Source organism: Solanum stenotomum, chromosome 1 (assembly GCF_019186545.1).
Source record: "Solanum stenotomum isolate F172 chromosome 1, ASM1918654v1, whole genome shotgun sequence".
Classification (NCBI taxonomy): domain Eukaryota; kingdom Viridiplantae; phylum Streptophyta; class Magnoliopsida; order Solanales; family Solanaceae; genus Solanum; species Solanum stenotomum.
Window position 1 is genome coordinate 71,508,922 of NC_064282.1, and position 19,377 is coordinate 71,528,298.

Here is a 19,377-nt window from a genome sequence, read left to right on the forward strand (position 1 = left end):
GGGGGGCAGGCTAGGGCGTTGGGAGGTAGGAGGTGTTTAATAGAATTTAGAGTGCTATGAATTATGGATGCGATCATACTAGCACTAACGCACCGGATTCCATCAAAACTCCGAAGTTAAGCGTGCTTGGGCGAGATAGTATTAGGATGGGTGACCCCTTTGGAAGTCATCGTGTTGCGTCCCTCGTTTTTGTCGAAATTCGGTCGTGTAATTCAAAGAATATATTTATTTATTTTTTGCAGGAACGAGGTCGTTAGTACAGGTGATTGGGGCGTTGAGATGGGCGTAAAGGGCTGCGTCATGCGTCGGTGCGCGTGTAGGCTAGGTCGGCGGGGCACTGGATCGGGTGTTGGGAGGAAGGAGGTGCCTAATAGAATTTAGAGTGCTATGGATGATGGATGCGATTACAACAGCCTTAACGGACCGGATCCCATCAGAACTCCGAAGTTATGCGTGCTTGGGCGAGAGTAGTACTAGGACGGGTGACCCCCTAGGAATTCCTCGTGTTGCATCCCTCCTTTTTGTCGAAATTCGGTCGTGTAATGGAAAATATATATTTATTTATTTTTTGCAGGAACGAATACGTTATGACGGGTGATAGGGGCGTTGAGGATGGGTGTGACGGGCGGCGTCATGTGTCGTTGCGCGTGGCGGCTTGGTCTGCGGGGAGCAGGCTAGGGCATTGGGAGGAAGGAGGTGTTTGATAGAATTTTGAGTGCTATGAATGATGGAAGCGATCATACCAGCACTAACGCACCGGATTCTAATCAGAACTCCGAAGTTAAGCGTGGTTGGGCGAGAGTATTACTAGGATGGGTGACCCACTGGGAAGTCCTCATGTTGCATCACTCCTTTTTGTCAAAATTCGGTCGTGTAATTCAAAAAAATTATTTATTTATTTTTTGCAGGAATGACGTCGTTAGGACAGGTGATGGGGGAGTTGAGTATGGGCGTGACGGGCGGCGTCATGCGTCGGACCGCGTGAAGACTAGGTCGGCGTGGGGCAGGCTAGGGCGTTGGGACGAAGGAGGTGTCCAATAGAATTTATAGTGCTATGAATGATGGATGCGATCATACCAGCACTAACGCACCGGATCCCATCAGAACTCCGTAGTTAAGCGTGCTTGGGCGAGAGTAGTACTAAGATGGGTGACCCCTTGGGATGTCCTCGTGTTGCATCCCTCATTTTTGTCGAAATTCTGTCGTGTAATTGAGAGAATATATTTATTTATTTTTTGCAGAAACAACGTCGTTAGTATATGTGATGGGGGCGTTGAGGATGGGCGTGACGGGCGGCGTCATGCTTCGGTGCGCGTGGAGGCTAGGTCGGCGGGGTGTAGGCTAGGACGTTGGGAGGAAGGAGGTGTCTAGTAGAATTTAGAGTGCTATGAATAATGGACGTGATCATACCAGCACTAACGCACCGGATCCCATCAGAACTCCGAAGTTAAGCGTGCTTGAGCGAGAGTAGTACTAGGATGGGTGACGCCCTAGGAATTCCTCGTGTTTCATCCCTCCCTTTTGTCGAAATTCGGTCGTGTAATTGAAAAAATATATTTATTTATTTTTTGCAGGAACGACATCGTTAGGACTGGTGATGGGGGCATTGAGGATGGGCTTGACGGGGGGCGTCATGCGTCGGTACGCGTGGAGGCTATGTCGGCCAGGGGCAGGCTAGGCTGTTGGGAGGAAGGAGGTGCTTAATAGAATTTAGAGTGCTATGAACGATGGATGCGATCATACCAACACTAACGCATCAGATCCCATCAGAACTCCGAAGTTAAGCGTGCTTGGGCGAGACTAGTACTAGGATGGGTGACCTCCTGGGAAGTCCTCGTGTAGCATCCTGATAACGTTCAAATATACTTTTTGAAAAGAAATATAAACGATCGTATGCAATATATTTACCCAACTATGAGTCGGGGTCGATCCCACAGAGAATATGGAAGAATATTGTCAATAGTAAATATTTAACTCGATTGTCGTTATAAAATGGGGGATTTAAATTGAAATAAAATAAAATAAAAATAATAAAAAGATAGATTTGAACTAAGTATTTATTTATATTTAGATTATGAAAAGTTACTAGGAATGTGTTTCCCATAAGCTTGTAACGCAGTAATTCTAATAATAGTAATCCTTTTCTAGTGTATTACATGCAAAGTGATAAGTTAGGTATCTCTAAATCCTTGGTCCGGCATCTAGAGAATTTCACCCCGCACCTTGGTCCGGCTACATGTGTATAATTTACTAACCCTTACCTTTCCCTCATATTAGACATCATGATCGATGTTTGGCTTAGTTATTAGTTCGCACCAATCGACACTAGCCTATTAGATAGTATCGCACTAAATCTATGTTGATAATTCTTTTCTTGTTAATTACCTCCTTGGTCCGGCAAGTAGTAACAAGGCGAGTTCTAACGTTGGCCACCGTTAAAAAAACTTCTAAACGAAAGAATTATCAATGCATGCAAAATACTAGTCAAGAATTGCTTATTTACTATTCATACTTTGTTAATCGCTCATGGTTCCCACAACCCTATTTATGAAAGTTAGCTACTTATTATCTCAAAAACACAATCAAAATTTATTAAAATAAATATGCTTGTGTTAATCATAAAAAGTTAAGAACAATAGCTAAACTATCTTTTATTAATCACGAATACAAATAAATAATAAAGGAGAAGAAAGAATAAACCACAATTCTCTGGCCTCCACGGCGGCTCTTCCAAAGTTCCTAAGCTAGAAGAAAATTTATATTGTGTCTTGTATCTTGATTCTTGGCTTCTTAAAGAATAATTTTTCATGCCCTATTTATAGACAAAGAAACCCTAAATAAAATAATTAAGTGCAAGACAAATTAGGAAAACAAAACCCAATTAAATTGGGTTTCCAATTGCTCCCTGGATTTCTTCAAATTGTTGGCGGCAGAGGGACGGTTAGCTATAGACACGTGGCAGCAGCGAGCCAAATTCAATTTGAATTGGCAATTCGTTCACATTGGCCTCATATGTATAAATATATTATTTTAATAAATTTAATTCATTAAGCTGTCAGTTTGATTTCCGTCTTCAACCTTCCATCTTTAATTCGTTTTAGCTCCAAACTTCTTCATTTTTCCACCAATTTAATTCTACACATAAAATACACAATTTAGTACAATCCAACAAATTCATGCTCAAAAAGGACAAATATAAATAATAAATGTGAGGAAATAATGATTAAAATTATGTATTTTTAGCCTCACATCACATCCCTCCTTTTTGTCGAAATTCGGTCGTGTAATTGAAAAAATATATTTATTTATTTTTTGCAGGAACGACATCGTTAGGACATGTGATGGGGGCGTTGAGGATGGGAGTGACGGGGGGCGTCATGCGTCGGTACGCGTAGAGGCTAGATCGGAGGGGGGCAGGCTAGGGCGTTGGGAGGAAGGAGGTGTGCACTAGAATTTAGAGTGCTATGAATGATGGATTCGATCATACCAGCACTAACGGACCAGATACCATCAGAACTCCGAAGTTAAGCGTGCTTGGGCGAGAGTAGTACTAGGATGGGTGACCCCCTGGGAGGTCCTCGTGTTGCATCCCTCCTTTTTGTCGAAATTCGGTCGTGTAATTGAAAAAATATATTTATTTATTTTTTGCATGAACAATGTCGTTAGTATAGGTGATGGGGGGGTTGTGAATGGGCGTGACGGGCGGCGTCATGCGTCGGTGCGCGTGGAGGCTAGGTCGGCGGGGGACAGGCTAAGGAGTTTGGAGGAAGGAGGTGTTTATTTGAATTTAGAGTGCTATGGATGATGGATGCGATTATAGCAGCCTTAACGCACTGGATCCCATCAGAACTCCGAAGTTAAGCGTGCTTGGGCGAGAGTAGTACTAGGAGGGGTGACTCCCTGGAAAGTCTTCTTGTTGCATCCCCCTTTTTGTCGAAATTCGGTCGCGTAATGGAAAAATTATATTTATTTATTTTTTGCAGGAACGACGTCGTCATGACAGGTGATAGGGGCGTTGAGGATGGGCATAACGGGCGGCGACATGCGTCGGTGCGCGTGGAGGTTAGGTCTGCGGGGGCCAGGCTAGGATGTTGGGAGGTAGTAGGTGTCTAATAGAATTTAGAGTGCTATGAATGATGGATGCGATTATACCAGCACTAACGCACCAGATCCCATCAGAACTCCGTAGTCAAGCGTGCTTGGGCGAGAGTAGTACTAGGATGGGTCACCCCCTTGGAGGTCCTCGTGTTGCATCCCTCCTTTTTTTCGAAATTCGGACGTGTAATTGAAAAAATATATATATATTTCTTTAGGAACGACGTCGTTAGGACAGGTGATGGGGGCGTGGAGGATGGGCGGGACGGTGGGCATCATGCGTCGGTGCGCGTGGAGGCTAGGACGGCGGGGGGCAGGCTAGGNGGCGTTGGAAGAAAGGAGGTGTCTAGTAGAATTTAGAGTGCTATGAATGATGGATGCGATTATAGCAACCTTAATGCACCGGATCCTATCAGAACCCCGAAGTTAAGCGCGCTTGGGCGAGAGTTGTACTAGGATGGGTGACCCCTTGGGAGGTCCTCGTGTTGCATCCCTCATTTTTGTCAAAATTCGGTCGTGTAATTGAAAGAATAGATATATTTTTTTTTGGAGGAACGACGTCGTTAGTACAGGTGATGGGGGTGTTGAGTATGGGCGTGATGGGCGGCGTCATGCGTCGGTGCGCGTGGAGGCTATGTCGGCGGGGGACAGGCTAGGGTGTTGGGAGGAAGGATGTGTCTAATTGAATTTAGAGTGCTATGGATAATGGATGCGATTGTAGCAGCCTTAACGCACTGTATCCCATCAGAATTCTAAAGTTAAGCGTGCTTAGGCGAGATTAATAGTAGGATGGGTGACCCCTTAGGAACTCCTCGTGTTGCATCCCTCCTTTATGTCGAAATTCAGTCGCGTAATTGAGAAAATATATTTATTTATTTTTTGCAGGAACGACGTCGTTAGAACAGGTGATGGGGCCGTTGAGAATAGGCGTGACGGGAGGCGTCATGCGTCGGTGCGCGTGAAGGTTAGGTCGGTGTGGGGCAAGAAAGGGCGTTGGGAAGAAGGTGGTGTTTAGTAGAATTTAGAGTGCATTGAATGATGGATGCGATCATACCAACACTAACGCACCCGATCCCATCAGTTCTCCGAAGTTAAGCGTGCCTGGGCGAGAGTAGTACTAATATGGGTGACCCCCCGGGAAGTCCTCGTGCTGCATCCTTCCTTTTTGTCGAAATTCGGTCGTGTAATTGAATGAATATATATTATTTTTTTTTTGCAGGAACGACGTCGTTAGTACAGGTGATGGGGGCGTTAAGTATGGGAGTGACGGGCGGCGTCATGCGTCGGTGCGCGTGTAGGCTAGGTCGGCGGGGGACTGGATCGGGTGTTGGGAGGAAGGAGATGTCCAATAGAATTTAGAATGCTATGGATGATGGATGCGATTACAACAGCCTTTACGGACCGGATCCCATCAGAACTCCGAAGTTATGCGTGCTTGGGCGAGAGTAGTACTAGGACGGGTGACCCCCTAGGAATTCCTCGTGTTGCATCCCACTTTTTTGTTGAAATTAGGTCGTGTATTGGAAAATATATATCTATTTATTTTTTGCAGGAACGAATACGTTATGACTGGTGATAGGGGCGTTGTGGATTGGTGTGACGGGCGGCGTCATGCGTCAGTGCACGAGGCGGCTAGGTCTACGGGGGGCAGGCTAGGGCATTGGGAGGAAGGAGGTGTTTGATAGAATTTTGAGTGCTATGAATGATGGATGCGATCATACCAGCACTAACGCACCGGATTCCAATCAGAACTCCGAAGTTAAGCGTGGTTGGGTGAGAGTATTACTAGGATGGGTGACCCCCTGGGAAGTCCTCATGTTGCATCACTGCTTTTTGTCAAAGTTCGGTCGTGTAATTCAAAAAATATATTTATTTATTTTTTGCAGGAACGACGTCGTTAGGATAGGTGATGGAGGATTTCAGGATGGGCGTGACTGGCGCTAGCAAGCGTCGGACCGCGTGGAGACTAGGTCGGCGGGGGGTAGGCTAAGGCGTTGGGAGGAAATAGGTGCTTGATAGAATTTATAGTGCTATGAATGATGGATGCGATCATACCAGCACTAACGCACCGGATCCCATCAGAACACCGAAGTTAAGCGTGCTTGGGCGAGAGTAGTACTAGGATGGGTGAACCTCTGGGAAGTCCTCGTGTTACATCTCTCCTTTTTGTCGAAATTCGGTCGTGTAATTGAAAAAATATATTTATTAATTTTCTGCAAGAACGACGTCGTTAGGAGAGGTGATGGGGGAGTTAAGGACGGGCGTGACGGGCGGCGTCAAGCGTCGGTCCGCGAGGAGGCTAGGTCGGCGGGGGGCCGGGTATGGCGTTGGGAGGAAGGAGGTGCGCAATAGAATTTAGAGTGCTATGAATGATGGACGCGATCATACCAGCGTCCCTCGATTTTGTCAAAATTCGGTCGTGTAATTGAAAGAATATATATTTTTTTTTTGCAGGAAAGACGTTGTTAGTACAGGTGATGGGGGCGTTAAGTATAGGCGGGACGAGCGGCGTCATGAGTCGGTGCGCGTGGATGCTAGGTAGGCGGGGGACAGGCTAAGGTGTTGGGAGGAAGGAGGTGTTTAATTGAATTTAGAGTGCTATGATAATGGATGCGATTATAGCAGCCTTAACGCACCGGATCCCATCAGAACTCCGAAGTAAAGCTTGCTTGGGCGAGGGAAGTACTTGGATGGGTGACCCCCTGGGAATTCTTCGTGTGGCATCCCTACTTTTTGTCAAAATTAGGTCGTGTAATTGAAAAAATATATTGATTTATTTTTTGCAGGAACGACGTCGTTAGGACAGATGATGGCGACGTTGAGGATAGACGTGACAGGCGGCATCATGTGTCGGTGCATGTGGAGTCTAGGTCGGCGGGGGGCAGGCTAGGGCGTTGCGAGGAAGGAGGTGTCAAATAGAATTTAGAGTGCTATGAATGATGGATGCGATCATACCAACCCTAACGCCTCATATCCCATCAGAACTACGAAGTCAAGCGTGCTTAGGCGAGAGTAGTACTAGGATGGGTGACCCCCTTGGAGGTCCTCGTGTTGCATCCCTCTTTTTTTTCGAAATTCGAACGTGTAATTGAAAAAATATATTTATTTATATTTTGCAGGAATGACGTCGTTAGGACAGGTGATGGGGGCATGGAGAAAGGGCGTAACGGGGGGTGTCATGCGTCGGTGCGCGTGGAGGCTAGGTCAGCGGGGGGCAGGCTAGGTCGTTGGGAGGAAGGAGGAGTTTAATAGAATTTAGAGTGCTATGAATGATGGATGCGATCATACCAGCAGTAACGCACCGGATCCCATCAGAACTCCGAAGTTAAGCGTGCTTGGGCGAGAATAGTACTGGGATGGGTGACCCCCTGGGAGGTCCTCGTTTTGCATCCTTCCATTTTGTCGAAATTCAGTCGTGTAATGGAAAAAATATATTTATTTATTTTTTGCAGGAACAAATACGTTATGACAGGTGATAGGGGCGTTGATGAAGGGTGTGACGGGCGGAATCATGAGTCGGTGCGCGAGACGGATAGGTCTGCGGGGGGCAGGCTAGGGCATTAGGATTAAGGAGGTGTTTGTTAGAATTTTGAGTGCTATGAATGATGGATGCGATCATACCAGCACTAACGCACCGGATTCCAATAAGAACTCCGAAGTTAAGCGTGGTTGGGCGAGAGTAGTACTAGGATGGGTGACCCCTTGGGAGGTCCTTGTGTTGCATCCCTCACTTTTTTCGACATTCGGTCGTGTAATTAAAGGAATATATTTATTTATTTTTTGTAGGAACGACGTCGTTAGTACTGGTGAATGGGGCGTTGAGGATGGGTGTGACGGGTAGCATCATGCGTCGGTGCGCGAGAAGGCTAGGTCGGCATGGGACAGGCTAGGGTATTGGGAGGAAAGAGGTGTTCAATAGAATTTAGAGTGTTATGAATGATGGATGCGATTATAGCAGCCTTAACGCACCGGATCCCATCAGAACTCCGAAGTTAAGCGTGCTTGGGCGAGAGTAGTACTAGGATGGGTTACCCCCTGGGAAGTCCTCGTGTTGCATCCCTCTTTTTTGTCGAAATTCGGTCGTGTAATGGAAAATATATATATATTTATTTTTTGCTGGAACGACGTCGTTAGGACAGGTGATAGAGACGTTGACGATAGGCGTGACTGGCTGCGTTATGCGTCTGTGTGCGTGGAGGCTAGGTCTGCGGGGGGAAGGCTAGGCCTTTAGGAGGAAGGGGGTGTTTGATTGAATTTTGAATGCTATGAAAGATGGATGCGATCATACCAGCACTAATGCACCGGATTCCATCAGAACTCCGAAGTTAAGAGTGCTTGGGCGAGAGTAGTACTAGGATGGGTGACCCCTTGGGAGGTTCTCGGGTTGCATCTCTCATTTTTGTCGAAATTCGGTCGTGAAATTGAAAGAATATATTTATTTATTTTTTGTAGGAACGACGTCGTTAGTACTGGTGATGGGGGCGTTGATGATGCGCGTGACGGGCGGCGTCATGCGTCGGTGCGCGTGGAGGCTAGGTCGGCGGGGGACAGGCTAGGGTGTTGGGAGGAAGGAGGTGTCTAACAGAATTTAGTGTGCTATGGATGATGGATGCGATTACAGCAGCCTTAACGCACCGGATCCCATCAGAACTCCGAAGTTAAATGTGCTTGGGCGAGAGCAGTAGTATGACGGGTGACCCCCTGGGAATTCCTCGTGTTGCATACCTCCTTTTTGTCGAAATTCGATCGTGTATTGCAAAAAATATATTTATTTATTTATTTCAGGAACGAATACGTTATGACAGGTGATAGGGGCGTTGAGGATGGGTGTGACGAGCGGCGTCATGCGTCAGTGCGCCTGGCGGCTAGGTCTGCGGGGGGCAGGCTAGGGCAATGGGAGGAAAGAGGTGTGTGATAGAATTTTTAGTGGTATGAATGATGGATGCGATCATACCAGCACTAACGTACCGGATTCCAATCAGAACTCCGAAGTTAAGCGTGCTTGGGCGAGAGTATTACTAGGATAGGTGACCCCTTGGGAAGTCCTCATATTGCATCATTCCTTTTTGTCGAAATTCGGTCGTGTAATTAAAAAAATATATTTATTTATTTTTTGCCGGAACGACATCGTTAGGACAGGTGATGGGGGAGTTGAGCATGGGCGTGACGGGCGGCGCCATGCGTCGGACCACTTGGAGACTAGGTCGGCGGAGGGCAGGCAAGGGCGTTAGGAGGAAGGAGGTGTTTAATCGAATTTAGAGTGCTATGAATGATGGATGCGATTATAGCAGCCTTAACGCACCGGATCGCATCAGAACTCCGAAGTTAAGCGTGCTTGGGGGAGAGTAGTACTAGGATGGGTGACCCTTGGGAAGTCCTCGTGTTGCATCCCTCCTTTTTGTCGAAATTCGATCGTGTAATTGAAAAAATATATTAATTTATTTTTTGCAGGAACGACGTCGTTAGGACAGGTGATGGCGACGTTGAGGATGGGCGTGACGGGCGGCGTCAAATGTCGGTGCGCGTGGAGGATAGGTCGGCGGGGGGAAGGCAAGGGCGTTGGGAGGAAGGAGGTCCCTAATAGAATTTAGAGTGCTATGAACAATGGATGCGATCATACCAGCACTAACACATCGGATCCCATCAGAACTCCAAAGTTAAGCGGGCTTGGGAGAGAGTAGTACTAGGATGGGTGACCCCCTCGGAGATCCTCGTGTTGCATCCCTCTTTTTTGTCGAAATTCGGTCGTGTAATTAAAAATATATATTTATTTATTTTTTTCAGGAACGACGTCGTTAGGACAAGTGATGGGGGCGTTGAGGATGAGAGTGACGGGCAGCGTCATGCATCGGTGCGTGGAGGCTATGTCGGCGGGTGGTACGCTAGGGCGTTTGGAGGAAGGAGGTGCCTAATAGAATTTAGAGTGCTATGAATGATGGATGCGATTATACCAGCAATAACGCATAAGATCCCATCAGAACTCCGTAGTTAACCGTGCTTGGGCGAGAGTAGTACTAGGATGGGTGACACCCTGGGAAGTCCTCGTGTTACATCTCTCCTTTTTGTCGAAATTCGGTCGTGCAATTGAATTTTTTTTTTCTATTTTATGCAAGAACGACGTCGTTATGAGAGGTGATGGGGGAGTTGAGGATGGGCGTTACGGGCTGCGTCATGCGTCGGTCCGCGAGGAGGTTAGGTCGGCGGGGGGCTAGCTATGGCATTGGGAGGAAGGAGGTGTTTAATAGAATTTAGAGTGATATGAATGATGGATGTGATCATACCAGCAGTAACGCACCGGATACCATCAGAACTACGAAGTTAAGCGTGGTTGGGCGAAAGTAGCACTAGGATGTGTGACCCCCTGGGAAGTTTTCTTGTTGTATCCCCCTTTTTTGTCGAAATTCGGTCGTGTAATGGAAAAAATATATTTATTTATTTTTTGCAGGAACGCCGTCGTTATGACAGGTGATAGGGGCATTGAGGATGGATGTGACAGGCGGCGTCATGCGTCGGTGCGCGTGGAGGCTAGGTCTGCTGGGCGTAGGCTAGGGAATTGTGAGGAAGGAGGTGTTTGATAGAATTTTGGGTGCTATGAATGATGGATTCGATCATACCAGCACTAACGCACCGGATACCATCAGAACTCCGAAGTTAAGCGTGCTTGGTCGAGAGTTGTACTAGGATGGGTGACCCCCTGGGAAGTCCTCGTGTTACATCTCTCCTTTATGTCGAAATTCGATCGTGTAATTGAAAAAATATATTTATTTATTTTCTGCAAGAACGACGTCGTTAGGAGAGGTGATGGGGGTGTTGAGGATGGGCGTAACGGGCGGCGTCATGCGTCGGTCCGCGAGGAGGTTAGGTCAGCGGAGGGTAGCTTAGGGCGTTGGGAGGAAGGAGGTGTTTCATAGAATTTTTAGTGCTATGAATGATGGATTCGTTCATACCAGCACTAGCGCACCGGATCCCATCAGAACTCCGAAGTTTAGCGTTCTCGGGCGAGAGTAGTACTAGGTTGGTTGACCCCCTGGGAGGTCCTCGTGTTGCATCCCTCCTTTTTGTCGAAATTCGGTCGTGTAGTTGAAAAAATATATTTATTTATTTTTAACAGAAACGACATCATTAGTACAGGTGATAGGGGCATTGAGGATGGGCGTGACGGGCGACGTCATGCGTCAGTGCACGAGGTGCCTAATAAAATTTAGAGTGCTATGAATGATGGATGCGATTATAGCAGCCTTAATGCACCGGATCCCATCAGAACTCCGAAGTTAAGCGTGCTTGGGCGAGAGTAGTACTAGGATGGGTGACCCCCAGGGAAGTCCACGTGTTGCATCCCTCCTTTTTGTCGCAATTCGGTCGTGTAATTGAAAAAATATATTTATTTATTTTTTGCAGGAACGACGTCGTTAGGACAGGTGATGGGGACGTTGATGATGGGCGTGACGGATATGTCGGCGGGGGGCAGGCTAGGGCGTTGGGAGGAAAGAGGTGCTTAATAGAATTTAGAGTGCTATGAACGATGGATGCAATCATACCAGCACTAACGCATCGGATCCCATCAGAACTCCGATGTTAAGCATGCTTGGGCGAGAGTAGTACTAGGATGGGTGACCCCTTGGGAAGTCCTCGCGTTACATCTCTCCTTTTTGTCGAAATTCGGTCGTATAATTGTAAAAATATATTTATATATTTTCTGCAAGAACGACGTCGTTAGGAGAGGTGATGGGGGAGTTGAGGATGGGCGTGACGTGCGGTGTCATGCGTCGGTCCTCGAGTAGGCTAGGTCGGCGGGGGGCAGGCTATGGGGTTGGTAGGAAGGAGGTGTTTAATAGAATTTAGAGTGCTATGAGTGATGGATGCGATCATACCAGCACTAACGCACGGAATCCCATCAGAACTTCGAAGTTAAGCGTGCTTGGGCGAGAGTAGTACTAAGATGGGTGATCCCTTGGGAGGTCCTCGTGTTGCATCCCTCATTTTTGTCGAAATTCGGTCGTGTAATTGAAAAAATATATTTCTTTATTTTTTGTAGGAACGACGTCATTAGTACAGGTGATGGGGGCGTTGAGGATGGGCAAGACGGGCGGCGTAATGCGTCGGTGCGTGTGGGGGCTAGGTCTGCGAGGGGTAGGCTAGGTCGTTGGGAGGAAGTAGGTGCATAATAGAATTTAGAGAGCTATGAATGATGGATGCGATTATACCAGCACTAACGTATCGGATCCCATCAGAACTCCGAAGTTAAGCATGCTTGGGCGAGGGTAGTGCTAGGATGGGTGATCCCCTGGGAAGTCCTCGTGTTGCATCTCTCCTGTTTGTCGAAATTCGGTCGTGTAATTGAAAAAATATATTTATTTATTTTCTGCAGGAACGACGTCGTTAGGACGGTGATGTGGGAGTTGAGGATGGGCGTGACGGGCGGCGTCATGCGTCGGTCCGCGTGGAGGCAAGGTCGGCGGGGGGCAGGCTATGGCGTTGGGAGGAAGGAGGTTTCAAATAGAATTTAGAGTGCTATGAATGATGGATACGATCATACCAGCAGTAACGCACCAGTTCCCATTAGAACTCCGAAATTAAGAGTGCTTGGGCGAGAGTAGTACTAGGATGGATGACCCCTTGGGAGGTCCTTGTGTTGCATCCCTCATTTTTGTCGAAATTTGGTCGTGTAATTGAAAGAATATATTTATTTATTTTTTGCAGGAACGACGTCGTTAGGGCAGGTGATGGGGGCGTTGAAGATGGGCGTGACTGGCGGCGTCATGCGTCGGTGCGCGTGGAGGCAAGTTCGGCGGCGGGCAGGCTAAGGCGTTGGGAGGAATGAGGTGCCTAGTAGAATTTAGAGTGCTATGAATGATGGACGCGATCATACCAGCACTAACGCACCGGATCGCATCAAAACTCCGAAGTTAAGCGTGCTTAGGCGAGAGTAGTACTAGGATGGGTGAACTCATTGGAAGTCCTCGTATTGTATCCCTCTTTTTTGTCGAAATTCGATAGTGTAATGGAAAATATATATTTATTTATTTTTTACAGGAACGACGTTGTTAGGATAGGTGATAGGGATGTTGGGGATAGGCGTGACAGGGGTCGTGATGCGTCGGTGCGCGTGGAGGCTAGGTTGGCGGGGGGTAGGCTAGGGCGTTGGGAGGAAGGAGGTGTCTTATAGAATTTATAGTGCTATGAATGATGAATGCGATTATACCAGCACTAATGCACCTGATTCCATCAGAAATTCGAAGTTAAGCGTGCTTGGGCGAGAGTGGTACTAGGATGGGTGTCCACCTGGGAAGTCTTCGTGTTGCATCCCTCCTTTTTGTCGAAATTCGGTCGTGTAAATGAAAAAATATATTTTTTTATTTTTTGCTGGAACGACGTCGTTGGGACAGGTGATGGGGGCGTTGAGGATAGGCGTGACGGGCAGCGTTATGCGTCAGTGCGCGTGGAGGCTAGGTCGGCGGGGGGAAGGCTAGTGCGTTGGGAGGAAGGAGGTGTTTACTAGAATTTAGAGTGCTATGAATGATTCATGCGATCATACCAGCATTAACGCAGCGTATCCCATTAGAACTCTGAAGTTAAGCGTGCTTGGGCGAGAGTAGCACTAGGATTGGTGACCCCCTGGGAAGTCCTCGTGTTACATCCCTCCTTTTTGTCGAAATTCGGTTGTGTAATTGAAAAAATATATTTATTTATTTTTTGCAGGAACGACGTCGTTACGACAGGTGAAGGGGGCGTTGAGGATGGGCGTGACTGGGGGCATCATGCGTCGGTGCGCGTGGAGGCTAGGTCGGCGGGGGGTAGGCTATGGCGTTGGGAGGAAGTAGGTGTTTGATAGAATTTAGAGCGTTAGGAATGATGGAGGCGATCATACCAGCACTAACGCACCGGATCCCATCAGAACTCCGAAGTTAAGCATGCTTGGGCGAGGGTAGTGCTAGGATGGGTGACCCCCTGGGAAGTCCTCGTGTTGCATCTCTCCTTTTTCTCGAAATTCGGTCGTGTAATTGAAAAAATATATTTATTTATTTTCTGCAGGAACGACGTCGTTAGGACGGTGATGTGGGAGTTGAGGATGGGCGTGACGGGCGGCGTCATGCGTCGGTCCGCGTGGAGGCAAGGTCGGCGGGGGGCAGGCTATGGCGTTGGGAGGAAGGAGGTTTCAAATAGAATTTAGAGTGCTATGAATGATGGATACGATCATACCAGCAGTAACGCACCAGTTCCCATTAGAACTCCGAAGTTAAGAGTGCTTGGGCAAGAGTAGTACTAGGATGGATGACCCCTTGGGAGGTCCTTGTGTTGCATCCCTCATTTTTGTCGAAATTTGGTCGTGTAATTGAAAGAATATATTTATTTATTTTTTGCAGGAGCGATGTCGTTAGGACAGGTGATGGGGGCGTTGAGGATGGGCGTGACTGGCGGCGTCATGCGTCGGTGCACGTGGAGGCATGTTCGGCGGCGGGCAGGCTGAGGCGTTGGGAGGAATGAGGTGCTTAGTAGAATTTAGAGTGCTATGAATGATGGACGCGATCATATCAGCACTAACGCACCGGATCCCATCAGAACTCCGAAGTTAAGCGTGCTTAGGTGAGAGTAGTACTAGGATGGGCGCACTCATTGGAAGTCCTCGTGTTGTATCCCTCTTTTTTGTCAAAATTCGATTGTGTAATGGAAAATATATATTTATTCATTTTTTGCAGGAACGACGTTGTTAGGACAGGTGATAGGGATGTTGGCGATAGGCGTGACAGGGGTCGTGATGCGTCGGTGCGCGTGGAGGCTAGGTCGGCGGGGGGCAGGCTAGGGCGTTGGGAGGAAGGAGGTGTTCAATAGAATTTAGAGTGCTATGAATGATGGATGCGATCATACCAGCACTAATGCACCGGATCCCATCAGAACTCCGAAGTTAAGCGTGCTTCGGCAAGAGTAGTAATAGGATGGGTGACACCTTGGGTTGTCCTCGTGTTGCATCCCTCAATTTTGTCGAAATTTGGTCGTGTAATTGAAAGAATATATTTATTTATTTGTTGTAGGAACGACGTTGTTAGTACAGGTGATGGGGGCGTTGAGGATGGGCGTGACGGGCGGCGTCATGCGTTGGTGCGCGTAGAAGCTAGGTCGGCATGGTGCAGGCTAGGGCGTTGGGAGGAAGGAGGTGTGTAATAGAATTTAGAGTACTATGAATGATGGATGCGATCATATCAGCACAAACGCACCGGATCCCATCTGAACTCCGAGGTTAAGCATGCTTGGGCAAAAGCAGTACTTGGATGGGTGACCACCCTGAAAAGTTTTCGTGTTCCATCCCTACTTTTTGTCGAAATTCGGTTGTGTAATTGAAAAAATATATTTATTTCATTGTTTGCAGGAACGACGTCGTTAGGACAGGTGATGGGGTCGCTGAGGATTGGCGTGACGGGCGGCGTCATGCGTTGGTGCTTGTGGAGGCTAGGTCGGCGGGGGGTACGCTAGGGCGTTGGGAGGAAGGAGGTGTCTAATAGAATTTAGAGTTCTATGAATGATGGATGCGATCGTACCAACACTAACTCACCGGATCCCATCAGAACTCCGAAGTTAAGCGTGCTTGGGCGAAAGTAGAACTAGGATGGTTGGGTGACCCCCTAGGAAGTCCTCGTGTTGCATCCCTCCTTTTTGTCGAAATTCGGTCGTGTAATTTAAAAGATATATTTATTTATTTTTTGCAGGAACGACGTCGTTAGGACCAGTGATGGGGGCGTTGAGGTTGGGAGTGACAGGCGACGTCATGCGTCGTGCGCGTGGAGTCTAGGTCGGCGGGGGGTAGGCTAGGGCGTTGGGAGGAAGGAGGTGTCTTATAGAATTTATAGTGCTATGAATGATGAATGCGATTATACCAGCACTAACGCACCGGATTCCATCAGAATTCCGAAGTTAAGCGTGCTTGGGCGAGAGTAGTACTAGGATGGGTGTCAACCTGGGAAGTCCTCGTGTTGCATCCCTCCTTTTTGTCGAAATTCGGTCGTGTAAATGAAAAAATATATTTTTTTATTTTTTGCTGGAACGACGTCGTTAGGACAGGTGATGGGGGCGTTGAGGATGGGCGTGACGGGTGGCGTCATGCGTCGGTGCGCGTAGAAGCTAGGTCGGCATGGTGCAGGCTAGGGCGTTGGGAGGAAGGAGGTGTGTAATAGAATTTAGAGTACCATGAATGATGGATGCGATCTTATCAGCACTAACGCACCGGATCCCATCTGAACTCCGAGGTTAAGCATGCTTGGGCAAAAGCAGTACTAGGATGGGTGACCCCCTGAAAACTTTTCGTGTTCCATCCCTACTTTTAGTCGAAATTCGTTCGTGTAATTGAAAAAATATATTTATTTCATTGTTTGCAGGAACGACGTCGTTAGGACAGGTGATAGGGTCGTTGAGGATTGGCGTGACGGGCTGCGTCATGCGTTGGTGCTTGTGGAGGCTAGGTCGGCGGGGGGTACGCTAGGGCGTTGTGAGGAAGGAGGTGTTTAATAGAATTTAGAGTGCTATGAATGATTCATGCGATCATACCAGCATTAACGCACCGTATCCCATCAGAACTCCGAAGTTAAGCGTGCTTGGGCGAGAGTAGCACTAGGATTGGTGACCCCCTGGGAAGTACTCGTGTTGTATCCCTCCTTTTTGTCGAAATTCGGTCGTGTAATTCAAAAAATATATTTATTTATTTTTTGCAGGAACGACGTCGTTAGGACAGGTAATGGGGGCGTTGTGGATGGGCGTGACTGGGGTGTCTGGCGTCGGTGCGCGCGGAGGCTAGGTCGGCGTGGGGTAGGCTAGGGCGTTGGCAGGAATGAGGTGCTTATTCGAATTTATAGTGCTGTGATTGATGGATGCTATCATACCAGCACTAACACACCGTATCCCGTTAGAACTCCGAAGTTAAGTGTGTTTGGGTGAGAGTAGTACAAGGATGGGTGACCCCCTAGGAAGTCCTCGTGTTGCATCCCTCATTTTTGTCGAAATTCGGTCGTGTAATTGAAAAAATATATTTATTTATTTTTTGCAGGAACGACGTCGTTAGGACAGGTGATTGGGGTGTTGAGGATGGGCCTGACGGGCGGCGTCATGCGTCGGTGCGCGTGGAGGCTAGGTCGGCTGGGGGAAGGCTAGGGCGTTGGGAGGAAGGAGGTGTCTAATAGAATTTAGAGTGCTATGAATGATGGATGCGATCATACCAGCACTAACGCACCGGATCCCATCAGAACTCCGAAGTTAAGCGTTCTTGGGCGAGAGTAGTACTAGGATGGCTGACCCCCTTGGAAGTCCTTGTGTTGCATCCCCCCCTTTTGTCAAAATTCGGTCTTGTAATTGAAAAAATATATTTATTTATTTTTTGCAGGAACGACGTCGTTAACCCCGGAAACCTAATGAACTAAGCTAGAGCCTAACATGTAAACTGGTATCCTAAATAGCGTTTAAATGAAGGTAAGAGTCATAAAATGACCTTCCTAAGTTAGTATTAATGTTTTAGTCCCTAAACGTCAAGGCATGGTCCCCCCAAGAACCCCTCAAGGAGGGCCTGCCAAAAAGCTTTCAAAAACTAGTATGAACTAGGAAAAAGGCACCCACGTGTCGTGGTTGGACTGATGCCCCATAGGTGGGGGTCTTGAGTCTAAGTAAGACCTCCCCCAAAACCTCGATTATCCAGTAGAATTACACAATTCATCAGCACGATCCATAGACCCACTCACACCCCGTAGGTGGGGTCTCGTGAGTGGGTGGCTTGGGTTGGCCAAGAGGAGGGTTTGCAGAACCAAATCACGGACCTGCAGGATGGGGTGTGAGCCCACCTACGGTCCGTGGGTGGTGGACGTAGGTCCCCTCTTTAAAAAGCTGTTAAGTAATCGACCAAGTCTTAGACAAAGCCAATAATTCCAAGAGTTAATATATTAGTGTGGGGTCGTTTTAATTCATTATTTTAGACATATATAAATACTTCTAAGTTATGAAACTCCACTTTACACTTCATAACTAATAAGATCAAAAATAAGAAACTACCTCCCCTCTCCAAAAATTCTCTCTCTAAGACTCCATTGAAGAGCAAGAACAAGGTCAGGCTAGGGGTTCAAGAAACAATCTTTATTCTCCAATTTCTTGTGGAAATCAAGCTAAGTTATGGATGCTTTTCATCTTTGGGAATCTATTACCCAAAGAGCCCGTTCAAATTATGTTTTTAAGGCATCCAAATGCCCAAAACCTAGGGTTTTCAATCTATATCATAGGTCTTCTTCCAAAACGATTTCAATTGTTTAATTATGGTTTATTATGATTTATTATGATTATTTATAACTATAATGATGGAGTATTGTTAGATTTTGATGGAAATCCCCCTTGGACCCATGATTTCCCCCATCTTTTCAAATATGAACTAAGGTGTGGTTTGATTGATCATGGAAGCTTGACAATTAATTATGTTTACATTTATTAAGTTGTTGAACCATGAAATCCCTCTATCTAATGTGATAATTCTAGAAGTTAGAGTTGATCTTGATTCATAGCCTTGAAGGGCAGTTATTAGGGTGTGTATATGTTGATGAGGATTATATATGGACTCATTATTCACTTATGTAGTGATGATCCTATGACTATTGTGTATTGGTGGTATTGATGCAAGATCCTTCTCCCCTATACCCTTACACTTAACTATACATGAAACGTCTATTATTATGATATTGTTGTTGTGTTGATTGAAAGGCTATTCTCATGAAACACTATGAACATGATGTGAAAGGTTTACTCACTTATTATNATACCCTTACACTTAACTATACATGAAACGTCTATAATTATGATACTGTTGTTGTGTTGATTGAAAGGCTATTCTCATGAAACACTATGAACATGATGTGAAAGGTTTGCTCACTTATTATTGATTCTATGGTTGAAAGGGCATTATCACCTAATGAATCCATGAGCCACCATGATACTATGTTGGTTTGAATTCTAGGGATGCTTTCATGAACATGAACATAAAGTAAAGACTAAACATGAATATTAAAGGGAATTAAGCTTAGCATCGAGTGGATATGAATATGAAATGGAAGCTTTTAAGTTAGAAAGTCCGGCTTCTCAAGTCAAGTAATCTCATGAGATGGAAACCTTTTACCCCAGTTAGTTCGGGTTTCTAGTAGCAATCTCCTTATCCCATAACTATGTGCCCACATAGGTTTTTAGCTAGTGGATCCACTTAAATGCTAAACATGTTAGTTCTACCTTAGGCAAGTTGAACACTTCTTTCGGTGTGGGGCAAGACAC

The 19,377-nt window shown here is 46.7% G+C and overlaps 31 non-coding genes and 17 pseudogenes across 31 annotated transcripts; all 48 read left to right on the top strand.

The window, feature by feature from the left end:
* Nucleotides 1-65: 65 nt before the first annotated feature.
* LOC125854086 (5S ribosomal RNA) lies at nt 66-183 on the top strand. The gene has a single exon (XR_007445375.1). It is a non-coding gene; the product is annotated as a 5S ribosomal RNA (ribosomal RNA).
* Nucleotides 184-396: 213 nt separating this feature from the next.
* On the top strand, nt 397-515 carry LOC125854107 (5S ribosomal RNA; annotated as a pseudogene).
* Nucleotides 516-729: 214 nt separating this feature from the next.
* LOC125853921 (5S ribosomal RNA) lies at nt 730-849 on the top strand (annotated as a pseudogene).
* A 214-nt stretch (nt 850-1,063) lies between these two features.
* On the top strand, nt 1,064-1,182 carry LOC125854091 (5S ribosomal RNA). Its single transcript, XR_007445380.1, has one exon. It is a non-coding gene; the product is annotated as a 5S ribosomal RNA (ribosomal RNA).
* A 214-nt stretch (nt 1,183-1,396) lies between these two features.
* On the top strand, nt 1,397-1,515 carry LOC125854076 (5S ribosomal RNA). Its single transcript, XR_007445366.1, has one exon. It is a non-coding gene; the product is annotated as a 5S ribosomal RNA (ribosomal RNA).
* A 214-nt stretch (nt 1,516-1,729) lies between these two features.
* On the top strand, nt 1,730-1,848 carry LOC125854018 (5S ribosomal RNA). Its single transcript, XR_007445316.1, has one exon. It is a non-coding gene; the product is annotated as a 5S ribosomal RNA (ribosomal RNA).
* A 1,625-nt stretch (nt 1,849-3,473) lies between these two features.
* Nucleotides 3,474-3,592, top strand: LOC125854078 (5S ribosomal RNA). The gene has a single exon (XR_007445368.1). It is a non-coding gene; the product is annotated as a 5S ribosomal RNA (ribosomal RNA).
* A 214-nt stretch (nt 3,593-3,806) lies between these two features.
* On the top strand, nt 3,807-3,925 carry LOC125853920 (5S ribosomal RNA; annotated as a pseudogene).
* Nucleotides 3,926-4,138: 213 nt separating this feature from the next.
* Nucleotides 4,139-4,257, top strand: LOC125854006 (5S ribosomal RNA). The gene has a single exon (XR_007445305.1). It is a non-coding gene; the product is annotated as a 5S ribosomal RNA (ribosomal RNA).
* Nucleotides 4,258-4,470: 213 nt separating this feature from the next.
* Nucleotides 4,471-4,589, top strand: LOC125854104 (5S ribosomal RNA; annotated as a pseudogene).
* A 213-nt stretch (nt 4,590-4,802) lies between these two features.
* On the top strand, nt 4,803-4,921 carry LOC125853927 (5S ribosomal RNA; annotated as a pseudogene).
* A 214-nt stretch (nt 4,922-5,135) lies between these two features.
* LOC125854087 (5S ribosomal RNA) lies at nt 5,136-5,254 on the top strand. Its single transcript, XR_007445376.1, has one exon. It is a non-coding gene; the product is annotated as a 5S ribosomal RNA (ribosomal RNA).
* Nucleotides 5,255-5,469: 215 nt separating this feature from the next.
* LOC125853914 (5S ribosomal RNA) lies at nt 5,470-5,588 on the top strand (annotated as a pseudogene).
* Nucleotides 5,589-5,802: 214 nt separating this feature from the next.
* LOC125854082 (5S ribosomal RNA) lies at nt 5,803-5,922 on the top strand. Its single transcript, XR_007445371.1, has one exon. It is a non-coding gene; the product is annotated as a 5S ribosomal RNA (ribosomal RNA).
* Nucleotides 5,923-6,136: 214 nt separating this feature from the next.
* On the top strand, nt 6,137-6,255 carry LOC125854042 (5S ribosomal RNA). Its single transcript, XR_007445336.1, has one exon. It is a non-coding gene; the product is annotated as a 5S ribosomal RNA (ribosomal RNA).
* Nucleotides 6,256-6,703: 448 nt separating this feature from the next.
* LOC125854089 (5S ribosomal RNA) lies at nt 6,704-6,822 on the top strand. Its single transcript, XR_007445378.1, has one exon. It is a non-coding gene; the product is annotated as a 5S ribosomal RNA (ribosomal RNA).
* Nucleotides 6,823-7,036: 214 nt separating this feature from the next.
* Nucleotides 7,037-7,155, top strand: LOC125853913 (5S ribosomal RNA; annotated as a pseudogene).
* A 214-nt stretch (nt 7,156-7,369) lies between these two features.
* On the top strand, nt 7,370-7,488 carry LOC125853919 (5S ribosomal RNA). Its single transcript, XR_007445235.1, has one exon. It is a non-coding gene; the product is annotated as a 5S ribosomal RNA (ribosomal RNA).
* Nucleotides 7,489-7,702: 214 nt separating this feature from the next.
* Nucleotides 7,703-7,822, top strand: LOC125854054 (5S ribosomal RNA). Its single transcript, XR_007445347.1, has one exon. It is a non-coding gene; the product is annotated as a 5S ribosomal RNA (ribosomal RNA).
* A 214-nt stretch (nt 7,823-8,036) lies between these two features.
* LOC125853995 (5S ribosomal RNA) lies at nt 8,037-8,155 on the top strand. The gene has a single exon (XR_007445294.1). It is a non-coding gene; the product is annotated as a 5S ribosomal RNA (ribosomal RNA).
* A 214-nt stretch (nt 8,156-8,369) lies between these two features.
* Nucleotides 8,370-8,488, top strand: LOC125854079 (5S ribosomal RNA). The gene has a single exon (XR_007445369.1). It is a non-coding gene; the product is annotated as a 5S ribosomal RNA (ribosomal RNA).
* A 214-nt stretch (nt 8,489-8,702) lies between these two features.
* LOC125854103 (5S ribosomal RNA) lies at nt 8,703-8,821 on the top strand (annotated as a pseudogene).
* Nucleotides 8,822-9,035: 214 nt separating this feature from the next.
* On the top strand, nt 9,036-9,155 carry LOC125854094 (5S ribosomal RNA). The gene has a single exon (XR_007445383.1). It is a non-coding gene; the product is annotated as a 5S ribosomal RNA (ribosomal RNA).
* Nucleotides 9,156-9,369: 214 nt separating this feature from the next.
* On the top strand, nt 9,370-9,487 carry LOC125854098 (5S ribosomal RNA). Its single transcript, XR_007445387.1, has one exon. It is a non-coding gene; the product is annotated as a 5S ribosomal RNA (ribosomal RNA).
* Nucleotides 9,488-9,701: 214 nt separating this feature from the next.
* On the top strand, nt 9,702-9,820 carry LOC125854077 (5S ribosomal RNA). The gene has a single exon (XR_007445367.1). It is a non-coding gene; the product is annotated as a 5S ribosomal RNA (ribosomal RNA).
* A 212-nt stretch (nt 9,821-10,032) lies between these two features.
* Nucleotides 10,033-10,151, top strand: LOC125853917 (5S ribosomal RNA; annotated as a pseudogene).
* A 211-nt stretch (nt 10,152-10,362) lies between these two features.
* Nucleotides 10,363-10,481, top strand: LOC125853926 (5S ribosomal RNA; annotated as a pseudogene).
* Nucleotides 10,482-10,695: 214 nt separating this feature from the next.
* Nucleotides 10,696-10,814, top strand: LOC125854084 (5S ribosomal RNA). Its single transcript, XR_007445373.1, has one exon. It is a non-coding gene; the product is annotated as a 5S ribosomal RNA (ribosomal RNA).
* Nucleotides 10,815-11,028: 214 nt separating this feature from the next.
* On the top strand, nt 11,029-11,147 carry LOC125854093 (5S ribosomal RNA). The gene has a single exon (XR_007445382.1). It is a non-coding gene; the product is annotated as a 5S ribosomal RNA (ribosomal RNA).
* Nucleotides 11,148-11,315: 168 nt separating this feature from the next.
* On the top strand, nt 11,316-11,434 carry LOC125853984 (5S ribosomal RNA). The gene has a single exon (XR_007445284.1). It is a non-coding gene; the product is annotated as a 5S ribosomal RNA (ribosomal RNA).
* A 185-nt stretch (nt 11,435-11,619) lies between these two features.
* Nucleotides 11,620-11,738, top strand: LOC125854074 (5S ribosomal RNA). Its single transcript, XR_007445365.1, has one exon. It is a non-coding gene; the product is annotated as a 5S ribosomal RNA (ribosomal RNA).
* A 214-nt stretch (nt 11,739-11,952) lies between these two features.
* Nucleotides 11,953-12,071, top strand: LOC125853928 (5S ribosomal RNA). The gene has a single exon (XR_007445236.1). It is a non-coding gene; the product is annotated as a 5S ribosomal RNA (ribosomal RNA).
* A 214-nt stretch (nt 12,072-12,285) lies between these two features.
* On the top strand, nt 12,286-12,404 carry LOC125854073 (5S ribosomal RNA). The gene has a single exon (XR_007445364.1). It is a non-coding gene; the product is annotated as a 5S ribosomal RNA (ribosomal RNA).
* A 213-nt stretch (nt 12,405-12,617) lies between these two features.
* Nucleotides 12,618-12,736, top strand: LOC125854097 (5S ribosomal RNA). Its single transcript, XR_007445386.1, has one exon. It is a non-coding gene; the product is annotated as a 5S ribosomal RNA (ribosomal RNA).
* A 214-nt stretch (nt 12,737-12,950) lies between these two features.
* Nucleotides 12,951-13,069, top strand: LOC125854095 (5S ribosomal RNA). The gene has a single exon (XR_007445384.1). It is a non-coding gene; the product is annotated as a 5S ribosomal RNA (ribosomal RNA).
* Nucleotides 13,070-13,283: 214 nt separating this feature from the next.
* On the top strand, nt 13,284-13,402 carry LOC125854092 (5S ribosomal RNA). The gene has a single exon (XR_007445381.1). It is a non-coding gene; the product is annotated as a 5S ribosomal RNA (ribosomal RNA).
* A 214-nt stretch (nt 13,403-13,616) lies between these two features.
* LOC125853924 (5S ribosomal RNA) lies at nt 13,617-13,735 on the top strand (annotated as a pseudogene).
* Nucleotides 13,736-13,949: 214 nt separating this feature from the next.
* On the top strand, nt 13,950-14,068 carry LOC125853950 (5S ribosomal RNA). Its single transcript, XR_007445255.1, has one exon. It is a non-coding gene; the product is annotated as a 5S ribosomal RNA (ribosomal RNA).
* Nucleotides 14,069-14,281: 213 nt separating this feature from the next.
* LOC125854083 (5S ribosomal RNA) lies at nt 14,282-14,400 on the top strand. Its single transcript, XR_007445372.1, has one exon. It is a non-coding gene; the product is annotated as a 5S ribosomal RNA (ribosomal RNA).
* A 214-nt stretch (nt 14,401-14,614) lies between these two features.
* LOC125854100 (5S ribosomal RNA) lies at nt 14,615-14,733 on the top strand (annotated as a pseudogene).
* Nucleotides 14,734-14,947: 214 nt separating this feature from the next.
* LOC125854099 (5S ribosomal RNA) lies at nt 14,948-15,066 on the top strand (annotated as a pseudogene).
* A 214-nt stretch (nt 15,067-15,280) lies between these two features.
* LOC125853918 (5S ribosomal RNA) lies at nt 15,281-15,400 on the top strand (annotated as a pseudogene).
* Nucleotides 15,401-15,615: 215 nt separating this feature from the next.
* LOC125853915 (5S ribosomal RNA) lies at nt 15,616-15,738 on the top strand (annotated as a pseudogene).
* A 213-nt stretch (nt 15,739-15,951) lies between these two features.
* Nucleotides 15,952-16,070, top strand: LOC125854072 (5S ribosomal RNA). Its single transcript, XR_007445363.1, has one exon. It is a non-coding gene; the product is annotated as a 5S ribosomal RNA (ribosomal RNA).
* A 214-nt stretch (nt 16,071-16,284) lies between these two features.
* LOC125854101 (5S ribosomal RNA) lies at nt 16,285-16,403 on the top strand (annotated as a pseudogene).
* Nucleotides 16,404-16,618: 215 nt separating this feature from the next.
* On the top strand, nt 16,619-16,737 carry LOC125854105 (5S ribosomal RNA; annotated as a pseudogene).
* A 213-nt stretch (nt 16,738-16,950) lies between these two features.
* Nucleotides 16,951-17,069, top strand: LOC125854090 (5S ribosomal RNA). The gene has a single exon (XR_007445379.1). It is a non-coding gene; the product is annotated as a 5S ribosomal RNA (ribosomal RNA).
* A 214-nt stretch (nt 17,070-17,283) lies between these two features.
* On the top strand, nt 17,284-17,402 carry LOC125853961 (5S ribosomal RNA). The gene has a single exon (XR_007445262.1). It is a non-coding gene; the product is annotated as a 5S ribosomal RNA (ribosomal RNA).
* The last annotated feature ends 1,975 nt before the right edge of the window (nt 17,403-19,377 follow it).